The sequence below is a fragment of the Pleurodeles waltl genome, chromosome 5, assembly GCF_031143425.1.
Source record: "Pleurodeles waltl isolate 20211129_DDA chromosome 5, aPleWal1.hap1.20221129, whole genome shotgun sequence".
NCBI lineage: Eukaryota > Metazoa > Chordata > Amphibia > Caudata > Salamandridae > Pleurodeles > Pleurodeles waltl.
This window is the reverse complement of record NC_090444.1, coordinates 450332920-450343297: the sequence shown is the minus strand read 5'-3', so window position 1 is coordinate 450343297 and position 10378 is coordinate 450332920. Positions and strand designations below refer to the sequence as shown.

The 10378-nt window shown below is 46.0% G+C and overlaps 1 long non-coding RNA gene across 1 annotated transcript in view; it reads right to left on the bottom strand.

Moving 5' to 3' along the window:
• Positions 1-409: 409 nt before the first annotated feature.
• Positions 410-10378, bottom strand: part of LOC138297265 (uncharacterized) — a 147968-nt gene continuing 137999 nt past the window's right edge. The window contains exon 3 of the long non-coding RNA XR_011203984.1: positions 410-785. This is a non-coding gene — a long non-coding RNA (uncharacterized lncRNA). The remainder of the gene's footprint in view (positions 786-10378) is intronic.

Below are 10378 nucleotides of genomic sequence, written 5' to 3'. Positions count from 1 at the left end.
ATGAGCACAGGAGGCGGACCATCCACCAAGACACCCTCCACCCCCATGGAAGATCTGGTGGAGTCGACACTTCTCCCAGAAGCTGTCAGTTGGGTCACTGACATAGACACGTCCGGCACACCAAGCACCAGTAAAGGTAAGTGCAATAATGAAATGTAACCCCATATGTGTATGTACAAATGCCCCTTAGGAATTAGCAATTAGTGCAAAGCATTGTGAAAAGTAGTCCATTCCACATCTTAGAAGCGGCACAACAATGCCTTATGGGAGTGGTGGTCCACAACCCAGAGCTGAAAGTAGCACATAGAATGTAATTAAGTAGAGCGACACCCAGAAGAACACAACACCAACTACATAGTGATGTGATGTAACTGTACATTTATTACCATTGTGTAACCTTTGGTGATACATACATAAATGACATGCTGCACATTGTTGTTGCAGATGGCCCAGGCCCAGCAGCATCAGCATGTGCCGTTGTGGGGGATGCTGAAACACAGCCTCCATCAGACTCGAACACCAGTGATTCAGTGAATATTGCGCCTATCAGACGCAGGGCAAGGGCTGTACCTCTCCCAGATTTGAGCCAGGGCTCAGATGACATGCGGGATGAAGGCCACACTCCATCCCCAGACGGCAGATCCACCGTAATGCAGGAGTCCCAGCCCCAGCGTCACTCAACACCCCGCAGGAGGCCTCAGTATGCAGGCACACAGCACGTGGAAGCAGGAGAGGGCCCATCATTCTTCAGTGGCCTGGAATCCTCTATGTTTAAACTGCAGCGCCTGCAAAATAAGAAGATTACTGCAATGCATAGGCAGATGCAGGCACACAATGCCAACATGGGGGGGCTGCACCGGCAATTGGAGTGCCTTAATTCAAACATTTAAAAGCTGCATGAGGGACAGATCACAGCTGCCGAGAACACCAGGGAACTGACCATTGCAGTGAAGGAACTCTGCACAGAGATAAGGCATGAGAGAGTCAGCCACCGCAGGCATGAGAGGCGATTCATGGGGATGTTTAGTGGATTCTGTAGATCTGTCAATCGCCTTGCAACATCTACGGCCCTCATATCGCAGCGTGCAGGTGGAGGCAGCGCACAGCAGTCGGGACATAGCCCAGGGACTGGTCCAGATAACGAATGTTCTAGATACTATGCTGGGTAACCGCTCTGCTACACCCAGTAAACTTGGACTAGGGGAGAGTGAGGACTCATCTAGCCTTAACAGCCTTGCAGTGCCCACAACAGATCCTAGGCATCACAGTGCCAGGCACAGCACTGCCACTGAGGCAGATACCAGAGGTGCCGGCGAGGCCACTGCGCACTCGGGTGGCTCGCATGGCCGTAAAAAAGTGACTTTGATGGCCACAGGGGACTGTCTGCATTTTTTTGTTTTACAGTGAACTATGAATATAATAGTGAGACACTGTTAATGGTTATTTTTATGACACATATGTTTATTTGTTTTGCTAGTGACACTTATGTTACCTGACGTTAAGGTAATAAAGGTACTAACTACCCGAACACATGTCAGTGAAGTTGTGTTGTTCTTACTAACATCTGAAAAGGTTGTACGTGATGTCAGCACACCTTTGCCTGCCCTCTGCTGCACTGGTCCTGTCTGCTGGCTGTAGGGGGGGTATGGGATCATTATCCTCATCTGAGTCTGAATCAGATATTTCCACAGGTATGCCCCTGGTGGTAGCTATATTGTGCAGTATCGCACATGTGGCCACTATTCTACAGGTCGTGTCCGGGCTGTACTGTAGTGCCCCTCCACTTTTGTGGATGCACCGGAAGCGACTCTTCAGCAGGCCAAAGGTGCGCTCAACCACATTGCGGGTTGCCCTGTGTGCTGAATTGTATCTCCGTTCTGCTGGTGTTGTAGGATTTAGGTAGGGTGTCATCATGTAGGTGCGCACTGCGTAGGCACTGTCTCCTGGAAGGAACAGAGGGTATAATGAGTAAGTGAGCCATCTGACGTCACAACGTCATCAATGCACCAGTGTACAGAGGGAAAATACCTAGTAGATATCCTTCACCAAACTCCCCAGCTAGCAGTCTTGTGTGAATCCCACTGTGGCGAAAGATGTACGAATCATGTGCGCTCCCTGGGTACCTGGCCACGAGATCGGTTATGATGTAGGAGGCATTGCATATCACCTGTATATTCATGGAATGTTGGTATTTACGATTGCGGTACACATACTCTGTGGCCGATGGTGGACGGATTGCTACATGTGTCCCATCTGTGGCACCTAGGACGTGGGGGAACTGTGCTATCTGGTAGAAATCTATTTTTGTCTGCTGTATTTCCTGTGGGGTGTGGGGGAATCTGATGTACTGGTGTATCCTACTCAGCATGGCGTTGATAAATGCATTGAAAAATCTAGAGAGGGCACTCTGTGATACTCCTCCAGCTGCTGCTATGACCCCTTGATAGCTCCCTGAGGCAAGTAGGTGCAGGGAGCATAATATCTGCACATGGGTGGGTATGCTATTTGTCCTATGTGTTGTGCGCTGCAGTATGGGTTGTAGCTCAGCTATCAGGTCAAGTATCATGGCTGAGTTCAACCTGTACTTATCATATATCTCCTCCTCAGTCTGGTCAAAAAGGGTAATGCGCACTCTGAAAATGTGCTCCTGTCTCCTCCCTCTCCTCAAACCTGCCAAGATCCTCATTCTCCTCACCATGACGTAGAGTGCAGCCATTGTGGAAATGAGTCTGAGGCATTCTGGGCCTCTTTATGTAGGTTGCGCCTGGTTACCACCTGGTTTCACTCCGTGGTAATTTGCATGTGCAAAATGCCATTTTGCGAAAATTCGCAATTTGCAAATTTTTGATGCATCGAATTGCAACATGGTTTTGCGTGTCACATTTTGCGTCTCGCAATTTCCGACGTGAAATACCGAATCTGTATTTGCGAGTTGCTATTCTGACTCGCAATTTGCGAAATGCTAATAGCGATTCGGTATTTCATGTCGCAAATTGCGAGACGCAAAATGCGACATGCAAAACCATGTTGCTTTGCAAAAAATCGCAGATTTTGCGATTCCTTGTTTTTGGCCTGCGAATGCCTTTCATGCATCGCAGACCACGTTTTTGCATTTGCAAACGGCCAAATTCTGCGATTCGTACCGTTTGCGAATGCAAAATGGTTTGATACATCTGGCCCTAGGTTTTCTATACAGATTGGTTTGAAGCTTGTTCTCTGCAACTTGTATCATTACATCTAAAAACCCAATCTCAGTATCACATTGCTAGTAAAATGTATATGTAGATCATTTGCATTGATGAACTCTACAAATTCCAATGCACTCTTCTCATCTCCCCTCCAGACTACAAAAATGTAATCTATAAACTGGAGTCACATCAGGATGCATGTGCTCCATTTCTCCAGAGAGGGAGCGTTGAGGACCTGCTAGTCCCACCAGACCATGTGCAGATTCGCATAACTGGGGCAAAGCAGGTTCCCATCGCTTTCCCACGTTGTTACTCAAATATTTTATTATTGAAGAAAAAAATGTTATGTCTTAAGCACCACTCCATCATAGCCAGTAACATTTTACTATGGCTATAAACCTTTACTGGCTTAGCACTCAAGAAAATCTCAGTTGCTCTTAAGCCATCATCATATTGAATACTTGTAGACAAGGCTATAACATCTAGGGCCATATTTATACTTTTTGACGCACAACTGCGCCAACGCAGTTGTGCGTCAAAAATTTTACCGCCGGCTAACGCCATCCCAACGCACCATGCAGGCGCCTTATTTAAGGAATTACGTTAGCCGGCGCTGTGGACTGGTCTGAGTAAAAAAAAATGATGCACACCATGCAGCGCCGTTGTGGAGGACAATGGGGGTTGTGTGCCAAAAAATGGTGCACATCAGGTCTGGGGCAAAAATCAGGCCTCAAACCCGACTTGCGCCATTTTGTTTTACGCACAACCCCCATTGACATGACTCCTGTCTTAGCAAAGACAGGAGTCATGCCCCCCTGCCCAATGGCCATGCCCAGGGGACTTCTGTCCCCTGGGCATGGTCATTGGCCATAGTGGCATGTAGGTGGGGCCCAAATTAGCTCCCCCATGCCACTTAAAAAAAACTGTAAAAAATACTTACCTGAATTTAAATTTACTTACCTGGGATGGGTCCCCCCATCCATGGGTGTCCTCCAGGGGTGGGCGAGGGTGGCAGGGGGTGTCCCTGGGGGCAGGGGAGGGCACCTCTGGACTCCTTCTGAGCCCACAGATCCCTTAACGCCTGCCCTGACCCAGGTGTTAAAAAACAGCACACATCAGGCTGTGCGACGTTTTTTAAGGCCCACCCCCTCCTGTGCGTCAAAATGACGCTGGGGTATAAATAAGGCGCACAGTCCTTAAAGTCATTTTTTGGAAGAGTACGCCTACTTTGCATATCATTAACGCAAGGCAGTTTCCTGCTTCCAAAAAATGACGCACACAGAGGAATTCGGATGTCCGCGGGGTCGGGCGTCAAAGCTTAAATATGGGGCAAGGTTTGCGCCAAATGTGCGTTAAAATTTTTGATGCACATTTCGCGCAAACAGAGTATAAATATACCCCCTAGTGTCATTAATAGTAGTCATTCATCACAACCTATATCAAACACTTGTTTGAGAAAATCTGTTGTGTCTATCAAATAAGAAGGTAAGGTTTGCACAAAGGGCTTAAAAAAAGTCTATGTACTGCTGTTAGACTTGTCATCCCTGGCGTGGTCTCCCTTAACTTTTTGCCTCTGTTTCCCGGGTTGTTGATGTATGCTGGACTCTGTTTGTGCTGTTTTTGTTACTCTGGGCACTTTACCACTGCTGTCCAGTGCTAAAGTGCAGGTGCTCCTGTATAAGATATGTGTGTAATTGGCTTTCCATGATTAGCATATTTATTTACTGGTAAGTCCCTAGTTCAGTGCACTAGAGGTGCCCAGGGCCTGTAAATCAAATGCTACTAGTGGGCCTGCAGCACTGGTTGTGCCACCCACATTAGTAGCCCTGTAAACATGTCTCAGACCTGCCACTGCAGTGTCTGTGTCTGCAGTTTTAAACTGCCAATTCGACTTGGCAAGTGTACCCACTTGCCAGGCCTAGACCTTCCCTTTTCTTACATGTAAGACACCCCTAAGGTAGGCCCTAGGTAGGCCCATGGGCAGGGTGCAGTGTATGTTTAAGATAGGACATATACTAATGTGATTTATATATCTAGACAGTCAAATACTGTCAAAATCGTTTTTCACTGTTGCAAGGCCTATCTCTCTCATAAATTAACATGGGGACTGCCTTTAAAAATGATTAAAGCATAGATTCCCTTTGGGAGCAGATAGATGTGGAGTTTTGGGTCTCTGAGCTCACAATTTTAAAATACATCTTTTAATAAAGTTAGTTTTAAGATTGTGTGTTTGAAAATGCCACTTTTAGAAAGTGGGCATTTTCTTGCTTAAACCATTCTGTGACTCTGTCTGTGTGTGGATTCCCTGTCTGGGTCAGTTTGACAGTTGGGCTGTTTGCACCTCTCTCTAGACAGTGACAGAAAGGGAGCTGGGGTGTAGCCTGCATATCCTAATGAGCCATCTGTGCTAGGAGGGAGGAGAGGAGTGGTCACTTACACCTGAAAGGGCTGTGCCAGCCCTCACACAATGCAGTCTCCAACCCCCTGGTGTGTGTCTGGGGCCTGGCCTGGGCAAGGCAGGATTTCAATAACAAGAGAGACTTTCCTTTGAAGTGAGCCTATTTCAAAGAGCAAAATGGATATAAAAAGGGCCCCCAAAACCACAGACTTTAGATCACTTCTGGACATCAAGAGGAACCTCTGCCTGGAGAAGAGCTGAAGAGCTGAGGCGACGTGCTGCCCTGCCTGAAACTGTGCTTTGTGGAGCTATCCTGCAGTTGCTGCTTCTGCCTGTGCAAGAGGACAAAGACTGAACTTTGTGTACCTTCCTGCTTGTGAAGAAATCTCCAAGGGCTTGTCCTGAGCTTGCCTCCTGTTGTTGAAGTCTCAGGGCCATCAAAGACTTCTCCTGCCATCACCTGGACTATATGCTGAGACTCATGCCCTGCCAAGTGGTGCCCTATCCTATTCCATGGGCCTTGGAAGGTGAAACTGGCAGACCAAGACTGAAAATCCACGCACAGACCACCGTGAGGGGAAAATATCGATGCATCTTCCGACACACAGCTGAAAAACGATGCGCCGTCAGCTTCGTGGCAGAAATCAATGCTCCACTGGCATAGCGGCTGGAAAATCGACGCACGTAGCTGGAAGAATGACGTGCAACACCCGCTGACGGAGGCTGTTAATGTCGCAACCCATATTGCATGGTTTTGTTGATACCGTGCGGCAGGTTTTCGATGCCACCCTTGCTGGGCGCAGAAAAACAACGCAACTCCACCCGGACCTGAGTACTGCCCGGATCGACGCATCACTCCCCTGCGGTGAGAAAAAATGACGTATGCCAACCGGAGAAGGAAAAACGACACACGGTCTCGCTTCAGGGTAAGAAATTGACGCACCGCTCACCTTTTTCAACACACACCTACTCGTGCTTGTTATTTTGACGTTACCCATTTACTTTTTAATGGTATTTTACCTGTTTTCTCAAGGATTTAAGACGCGTTTTGCTTTTTAATTAATAAATTGACTTGTGTATGTTGGATTTTTGTCATTTTGGTCTTGCTTTGTTTAGATGAATACTTTCTATTTTTCTAAACCTGTGTTGTGTCATTTTGTAGTGCTTTCGTTAAGTTACTGTGTGTGTTGGTACAAATACTTTACACCTAGCACTCTGAAGTTAAGCCTGCTTGCTCGTGCCAAGCTGCCAAAGGGGTGAGCGGGGGTTAGCTCAGGGTGATTCTCCTTTACCCTGACTAGAGTGAGGGTTCTTGCTTGGACAGTGGGTAACCTGACTGCCAACCAAGGACCCCATTTCTAACAACTGCAATGTGTTCCCAAACAGATTTTTTGTGCTGCAATCATTGGCCTACCTGGTGGCTTCTTTTTATTTTTGTGAATTTTGGAGATAAGGTAAAAACAGGTAGGTTTGGATGATCAGTTTTCAAGAAAACATATTCCTCTGGGCTAATAAGGCCTTCCTCCTTCCACATCACTAAAACCTTATTTTTACATCCTCAAAGTATTTTACATCCACCTTTTTGTAGCAAGCTGTTTCACTCAGTTGCCTGTAAGCTTCATTCATAAAGTCCTCTACCGACCATAAAACTACATTTCTACCTTCATATGCCCTCATTAATTTTAATCTTCTGCATGGTTTCATTATATTGTCTGTCTCTTATCTGTTTTTGCTCTTTCCCTTCATTCTACGATTCTTTTATTCTTTTGAAACTACTTCCAGAAATTGGATCCAATCACCACTGCTAATAGATATTGTCTTAGATTTAAGTTTGAAGTTTGTACCTCCTTCCTCAGAGACACAGACTCCTTCTATTTTTTGCCTTTCAACTACTTATTTCTTCATCAAAGGCATCTGTGGTATTCCTTACTAACTCCCATATTTCTTTCATTACATGAATGTCTTCAATCAACAACTTGCTATATGGTGTCTCATTACTACTACTTTTTCTAGTTCCTTTCTTTGCATTCTTATGTATTTTTCATCAATTTCATTTTCCTAGCAAACGTGAACAGATCTACTCTACTTTGCACATAATCAAACTCATCTCAGCATCCAAACTTCAGCCCGAACTGCCAAGCCAGGTTCTTCAAGGACAGGAAACAAGCATCATGGTAACATTTTGGGGTATCACCTCTCATTAATCATCCTAGTTTTAATCTGGTGACATAGAGAGCACAGGACCCACATGTGGACATACCTTTCCCACTTAAGGTGACAAATGTAAAAAAAGAGATGATGGACATAATGCTGAACAATCTCAAACATTCAACCCAGTCACAGATCTGGGCCTAAACCCATCATTTTTTTTTTTTTTGCAGCACCATTCCAGTTTAGACATGACCCCGTTCCGCATGAGAACGGCCCAGCCTGAACTGCCAAGCCAGGTTCTCTCTGGCCCACAAACACAAATCCTGGGATTGGTCTTAGAGTATCACCCCTCTATAGCCATACTAGCTTGAATCCAGTGGCATAGCAAGCATGTAACCCACGTCAGGGTGTGCCCCTCCTACTTAGGGCAACAAATACAAAAAGAATAGACGATGGACAGAATGCTGAACAATGTCAAATATTCACCCCAAGTTGGAGATCTAGGCATAAATCCATAATTGTTTTGCTCCCCATGCCATTCAAATGGATCCAGCCACAGTCTTAACCGTGTTCTCCATGGGAACAGTCCAGCTCGAACTGCCATGCCACCTTCTCCCTAGACCAGAAACAAGGATACTGGGATCGGTTTCAAGGTATCACCCCTCATCAGCCAAGCTAGCTTGAATCAAGTAGCATATCAGGCACAGGACGCACATCTGGGCATACCCTTCACACTTAGGGCATATTCATACTTGCTTTGGGCTGAATTAGCATAATTGTATTTCCGTTAATTCAATTTATATTTTGATGCTAGACACATCTAATGTCAAAATATTGGAGTTAAAGTAATTTTTTAGATGTGTGAAACCACCTTGCGTCAATGAGATGCAAGGTGTACGTTCCCATCCAAAAAATGACTCCAAGCCCCTAGTGCCTTTTGTATCCTCCTATGCAAAAAAGGGGCACGAGTGGGAGGCAGGCCTAAATACAGGTGCTAAGCCTCCTTAGCGCCATTATTTAACGCCTGGGTCAGGGCAGGCGTTAGGGGACCTGTGAACCCATTTCCATGGACATACACCATGGAATAGGTCCACAGGTGTCCTCCACCAAGCCCCAGGAATACCCCCGCCAACACCAGAGGGACACCGGAGGATGGGGGACCCCATCCCAGGTAAGTAGGGTAAGTAGAGGTAAGTATTTTCTGACATTTTTTAAAGTGCCATTGGGGTTCCTGAAATGGGCCCCTCTACTTGGCACTGGGTGCAGTGCCATACCTAGGGGACCCTTGTCCCCTGTGCTGGCCATTGGGGTGGTGGGCATGACTTTTGTCTTTTATTAGCCACGAGTCATGTGGCCTGGATGATTTTGTGTCAGGAAATGATGTTAGGCTGGTTAAAGGGATTTTTGTTTGCCTCTAACCAGCCTAACGTACTTTTTTGTTGCAAAACCCCCTCCCCCCATACCGCCACCTCACTCGGTTAATGTAATTTTCCTAGACGCTAGTGCATCCTTTGCGCCAACTTGCGGGATTCCATTAGTTTGGCACCCGGCTGGCACCATGCATTGTCACAAGCTGGTGCTATACTTTTTGACATAAAACTGCATTTGCACAGTTTTGTGTCACAAAGTATAAATATGGGCCGTAGGGTGATAAAAGCAAAACAAACAGATGATGGATTGAATGACTGAATGATGTCAAACAGCCCTAGTCACAGAGATGGACCCAAATCCATTGTGTTTTTTTTTTGCTCACCATGCTGTTCCAGTTTGGACCCAGTCATACAGTATGCTAATCCGTCTTGGCCCTGCTCTCAACAGTCTAGCCTGATCTGCTAGGCCAGGTTCTCCCTGGACTAAAGACAAGCATCTGGTAACCAGTTTTGGGGTGTCACTCCTCAATAGTCAGGATTGCTTAAATCGGATGGCATACCAAGCGTTTGACATTTGACACACATCTGGGCATACCCTTCCCCACTTAGGGCGATAAATGCAAAAGGAATAGATGAGGGACAGAGTGCTGAACAATGTCAAACATTCATCACCAGTCACAGATCTGAGACTAAACACATCATTTTTTTTTTCACAATGCCACTCTAGTTTGGATGCAGCAAAATACAAATCAGTCTTGACCCTGTTTCATATGAGAACAGTGCTGACCAAACTACCAGGCCATGTTCTTTCTAGACCAGAAACAAGCATCCTGGGACTTGTTTTGGGGTATCACCAGTCATCAGCCAGACCTGTTTGAATTGGGTGGCTTAGTGAGCAGGTGACTCACATATGGGAATATCCTTCCCATTTAGGGCAACAAAAGCAAAAAGAAAACACAATGGATGGAATATTGAACAATGTCAAACATTCAACCCCAGTCACAAATATGTCCTTAAATCCATTGGTGTTTTGCTCATCATGCCATTGAAGTTTGGACTCAACCATATGCAAACCAGCCATGACCCTGCTCCCTCTGGAAACAGTCCAGCCTGAATAGCAAGGCTAGGTTCTTCCTGGACCTGAAACAAGCATCCCAGGACTGATTTAGGATATCATCCTTCAACAGCTAGGTTAGCTTAAATGCAGTGGCATAGCGAGTGTGGAACGCACTTGTGGGCATACCATTGACACTTAGGGCAACAAATGAAAA